This window comes from Euwallacea fornicatus, chromosome 3 (genome assembly GCF_040115645.1).
Source record: "Euwallacea fornicatus isolate EFF26 chromosome 3, ASM4011564v1, whole genome shotgun sequence".
Taxonomy (NCBI): domain Eukaryota; kingdom Metazoa; phylum Arthropoda; class Insecta; order Coleoptera; family Curculionidae; genus Euwallacea; species Euwallacea fornicatus.
In genome coordinates, this window is record NC_089543.1 from 5,413,022 (window position 1) to 5,419,199 (window position 6,178).

General features: G+C 34.6%; 1 protein-coding gene across 1 annotated transcript in view; it reads right to left on the reverse strand.

The window, feature by feature from the left end:
* Positions 1 to 4,106, reverse strand: part of LOC136350545 (trehalase-like) — a 28,029-nt gene extending 23,923 nt beyond the window's left edge. Inside the window, exon 1 of the mRNA XM_066302377.1 lies at positions 3,962 to 4,106. The gene's annotated coding sequence lies outside the window, so the exon portion shown is untranslated. The remainder of the gene's footprint in view (positions 1 to 3,961) is intronic.
* Positions 4,107 to 6,178: the final 2,072 nt, after the last annotated feature.

Sequence of the window (6,178 nt, forward strand, 5' to 3'; positions counted from 1 at the left end):
TTAGCTCGGCCTTAAAGGAGTGCCAGATGGGAGCGACAATGAGGGCAATCTCTACTTCCTTTTCCTTCGGTCCTTTTATGCAAGTTGCTGTTACAATTTTGTGTCAAATGGAAGAGTAGAGACTATCAAAATTTTGTGTGCAAGAGGTTCTAGGACGATGATGGAATTCTTGGGAAGAGTACCGGACACTCGTTCACAGCCAAGTGTGAAGCTTTGTTTGAACGAAATTTTTCAAGTCAGTTATGCGGAATATGTATATGGTTATTTCCCAGTAGGTTTTAGAACAAATTTGTACAATTGATTAAATATTTTTTGCATGTTTTCAAATGATGGTAATCTTCGCACGAATTAAGTTTGCAATAATATATATCTTCAGTTCATGGTCGCTCGAACCCTAAAATTTACAAAACATCGCATAGCATTGAAATTTTCTGAAATTGTGCTGACCAAGCATGTTAACTACGTAATGCTAACTCAGGTGAGCTTAAAATGCGTAATTGAAGTACATTTTCGGCAGCCAATCAGGTGACGCGTTGCACACACACCCACGGCGCGGTTTGAGGTGCGGGCTGGAAAATTTTATTACATTGGTAAACATATTTTGAAAAAAAAGCATGAAAATGAGGCCCAATATTTACTCAAATTTCTATTACGTCAGCCGCCATGTATTTTCGAAGAAAATGTTATCGTCACGTGAGAAATCTTGGGCTATTGCCAATCACGGGAAGGCACCTTTGAGGTTTTTTTTTTTGGAAAAAACTGTTGCGGTGTGCTTCGCCTATTGATACGAGCAAAAGCAGACGCATCTCGTGCTGCTGCGTGCTTGAGTTGTGTCCGTATAAAGATAACGTTTTAGTAGTTTTCTCCCAACATTCTTCCCTAATTTGTGCATGTTCGTAGGATTTGGTACGAAACGAACTCGTGTCTGTTACGTAAAGTCAACTTTACGTCTCGTTATAATCCAAATTTGCGCTGAAGGGTGAAATACTTTCAAAGCGTTTCAATTTTTCTATGCTTCTTCTATATTCTAAAATACAATTTCCTCCTCACGTGCTTTTTCCTTTGTGTTATATATGCTCGATGGATTACGACATTCCATTAAAAAAAAAAAGAAAAAAAAAGAGACCTTGGCTTGCCTATAAAAACGTCGATAATCTGCTATTCCCAAAGCTTTAATGACAGAAGCATTAACAGATAATTGATAAAATTACGGTGACATATTATAAAGCCTAAATCACTAATCACAAGTTATCACACTCAATTAAACGATAAACTCAGTAAGCAGCTTAATTATACTGCAGTTCACTAACATATAAAGAGCGACGTAAAAATAACGGATAAAAAATGTACGTCATATCCTTATTTAGTGATCATTGTAAAATTGCTGGGGTTATAAAGATTTAAACAACTGATTTTGCAACTTTAGAACAGGGTCAAAAATTTCTACTACTTGTAACAGGTTTGAAGGTGTTATTTGCGACGTGTTTAATCTATATCTCATTTAAAAAGAGTTTATTACACATATTCTGAAAACAACTAATGAATGGCAAACTGACACCCGACGAGGCATAATGTTGGTGAGGAATTACTTCGAAATATTGAACCCGCCCAAAATCACTTAGCCTATAATGACGTCATCATTCTCCTTACCGGCAATCAGCAATCTCCTTGATACGAATTTCGAAGAAAGCCAGTCTTTATTGTAAAAGCTGATCCCTGGGAATGTTCTTCAAATAAATGTTCATGGCTAAAAAGTAATATGAGCGAATGTGAACGGCACGAGTCTCCCGGATAGACCTGGGTAGCTGCAAGGGGTGCTCCGGTCGGGGCAGCCGCCGGGGATCCCCCGAACGGAGCGGAACGGCTCGGATGTGGAGAAGAAATATTGTGCTGGTGGAAAATGAACTTTTCAGTTCCTGACAATCAGATGAGCTTGTTCACGAACTGGGAATAAATTCAACTTTAATGTTTCTTAAAATCCCTCTTTGAAGGAATGATGTGATTAATCCTGTAATATTTAACTGCGGCCTCAGGAAATATCGTTCGCGGCACGTTTATTTTAGAGGTTTGCGAAGTATCAAATTAACTCCCTATATCAGAAACTGTAAAAGATGACAACACCGATTATGCAGGTTTATAACCACCAGGTTCACACCACTGAAAACCACTCATAAAAACCAGGTACGTACTTGCTCAACTTTCGAAATTTTCAAATAAAATTCATTACAGTAAAATCTATCCAAATTATTCAATCACTTGGAGACCAACAGGTATTTAGATGTGGGAAATTTTAATACATACAACGCTGCTAAGGGAGTCGCGCTGGGGTTCTAAAAACTTTGTTTCCACGATTTATATGCAAATAGACGTGATTTGAATCTTGTGTGGATGTGTTTTGAATATAGAAAGTTTTTAATCCAGTGCTTGTGGCTGATCACTAAAAACACAAAATTTGCTACTAAACTTTCGTGATCAAACCAAAGTCGTTTTCTGAAAACAGTGAAAGGTTTAAAAGCGGCATTTACACTCTGGCAAACGTCCCAATCTGAAACTTGCACACTTTCAGTTGATATATCTTATTTCATGGACTGTCGATTTTCCACATGAAATAAACGCGAAAGATTATGTTTAATCCGATTACGTTTTTTTGTTCAAATAAAACGTGTCAAGATTCTTGGGTTTTGTTCTATATTTGTTTTATCACACGTTATTCAGACCTTTTGGGGTGAATATGATGTCACAAGCGGATTTGCGGGGATCGTCGTCTCAAGAAAAACATTTCATGGGAAAAGTTAAACTGACACATTTATTATTGCTTTTTACACGGGCAGTTTTTAACATTCGTTATTGGATTTTTCATTTAAAATATTTATGACGTAAATATAAATTATTGTGCCGATATATTTGTCATTGATTATCTGCAATTTGCGTTGGAAATCTAAGCCGCAGGAATATTTATTTCAATTCAATGCATCATTTCACCAACCCATTAAGTTTTATTTTCGATTATTCAACGCAGTTATGACGAAATATGGCCTTATTTGTTGTAAATAAGATTATATCATAATCAATAACAACAACAACAACAACAAGTATTGCTGACTGTACAAACAGCATGAATCAGGTTTTTGGAGTTTTTATGTTTTAAGCATCTCAAAGCAACAATGAGGCAATGTTTGCGTTTCGGAAAATTTTATATTTGAGGGAGGACGCTGGTGACTATGTTTCGACTGCATTTTGAGATTTCTACAAGGCATTGGACTGTGTTAAACATGACTGATGAACTGTGAATTGCGTTGGTATCAGTGGTATTTGGTAGAAGCGGGACAGAAAGTGTCCATGGCTAATCATTTCTCCACTCAACGAAAGATCTGCCATGGGGTGTCGCCGGGTTCGGGTGTTATTGTTATTTTTACTACACATTAATAACGTAGCTACTGTGGGTATCTCGGAGAGATTAATTCCCTTTATTTTCATCTCAATTCCAAACAAGAAAGAAATGATCATACACAGAGCAATTGATAATGTAAAGAAGTTTAGTGATGAAATGTAAATGCGCATGGGAATCCCCTACGAATTGATCATGAAACTATTAGCGTATTTAACCACTTTAAACTATGCCTATCATCCAGAAAAGGGTCAAAGATGACATTTATTATTGTTTATTGTTGCCTCACAATGAGAGCAATTTATATTTAGCACTACACCGTCTTTAGCTCCTCGGGTCATTATCAATCTTCTAGATCGTCTTTGCTTCTAAAAATAACATCATACGTATGATGATATAAATTTGGTTGCCGCTTCATTGTGTGTCGTTTTAAAGAAGTAAATTGATCTATTTTCAAAATAGCAATTGAACCGGTTATTCCAAATTAGTTTAATCATGAATTGATCTGTTGAGTCATATATAACTGATTTTAGGGATGGACAAATTTTATGCAAAATGTAAATAAGATCCTACCAGATTGTAGTAGCGATTGTCCTTGGCAGCAACAATATGCCGATATCACTATTACTTCTCGATAGAAAACTTTATTATCTTTCACTAAACTACGTGTCACTACAAATACAAGTTGTTGGTGAATTAATATCATACAGTGGCGGATGTATCCGATTATTATTATACATCCAATTTAAAGTTTGGGGTACAGTAATGACCGCGATTTTTGTACCACTAAATAGATAGTTAATAAAATCCCAACATAAAAGCATCATTATACTTACACAACAGCTTTTATGTCTATATATAGGGTGGCCATTATCTATTTCGTTGTACGGGAGCTCTTTTTATTAATAAAGACACAAGTTGGGTTAAATGGCCAGAGTGATTTAAAGTGTTAAGGTTAGTGGAGTATACGGCAAAAAGTAAAATTCGTCAATTATTTCAACGTGAAACATCTCATATATTTTTGTTGTAGAAAAAATTTTAAATGGTCTTGGAACAAAATATGAAATAAAATGTGAAAAAAAACACACATTTTTTAGAGGAAGTAAACTTTTTTTGCGCTTCTAGTCGTATTCGTATTTTCGTTCGTACAGCATGAAATGACCGCCTGACAGCTTTGATTTATCATTATTTATAAAAATAATTTAACTTTCAATATTGCCACTATTTTGGATGCGAGAGAACCCAAATCTTACCTATACCGGATGAATTTTCAAAAAGCTACCACCTCTCACATTCTAGAAGGCCAAAATAAAGATAAAAATACTAAAAGAAGTCAACTTTAGAACGGAGGGGGAAAATGAAAAATGAATAAAGCTCTCACCCCTTGTCGACCACATCGCAGGAGTGGCAACCCCTTCGTTGTTTTAAATGGGGAATATGGGTGGAGAGACACATCATTTCAAAGCTCTTCAAATTCTTTAAACGGCTGTGCCAAAATTTTGGTTCTTTTATTCAAATTTAGTTGAAAAATTAGCCGTTTCGTGAAATTATCGAAATGAGAAGGAACAAAAGTGGATACTCCGTGTCCTAGCTGCAATCAAGAAACGATTAAAACCAGATGCAGTTCCATATATATTCAACAATTTTCGGACATGGCATTAAAAATGCAATGCAACACGTTAAAAGCTGGAATGTGTGTATCAGTTTACTCTGTCAGGTTACGATAAATGCCTAATTGCGATCAACCACATTGCAACGGCAAATAAAGAGAAAAAATTTTATATTCGCCATATTTTCAAGATGCATTGTTTGCTAAGGCCTACAACATAAATTATTTACAAATTTAGTAATAGTATGACATAAAATAATTCATTACATTTATATTAATTTAAAAATTGTTACAAATAATGAAGCTCAAATTATTAAAATTGTTGCTTTATATTAATAGCGCTGCAAAAAAAATTTGTTTGAACTTTGTGTTTGTATTTAATAGAGATAAATATTAAAACTAAACATATGTAACAGTTATTTTCTTGAATAGTTGTGAAATCTCGACTAAACTGATTTTTAGACTGATTTATCTGAAGGAAACTGTAGATAAAAATTTAAGCAAACCTAATTTTATATTAACTTCTGATGTTTTGCCGATATATAAGTTTTTATTTCCTTATTATGATGAGTAACAGCTTGGAGTAATTTTTAGTGTGTTTTTTTTATTGATAACGATGACTTACATAAGCCTATTGGTCTCTGCGAATGATTTCAGATAGGAGATATTACAATATTCTTAGTGTACCTACAGCATCATCTGCCGGTTATAGTTTGAACGTATGAGGAGATACTAGTGGCGCTGAAGATTTATCAGCGGTATGACCATAAAACCGTTAATGATTATTTTAATGCTTGCAGATAGCTGTTCCGATGCAGTTTGAAAGAAGATGAAATTCGCCAATTTCCCTTTGATAAATCTGAATTGGTGTTAATTAATGTCTTTATATACGAAAATAGGACTCTATGTATTTATTATTTCCTGTAAGTAGTAATTCAGCATGCTATGTTCATTTTGTTTTTTGTGGTTTTGGATTCGTAAGCACTATGTGTCATTTGTCAAAATGCCGCGGGATTTTTAAACCCGACTTGGTTCTAATTTAATTTCAATATAAATTATGTATTATGAGTTATAAGTATATCTTATATTGTACCTCAGAGTAAACAAAGTTATTCTTTCTGTCTCATTTTGCCACTGCCAACAGCTTTTTAATTAATATGAAAGAAAAAAAGGCCTTGCTC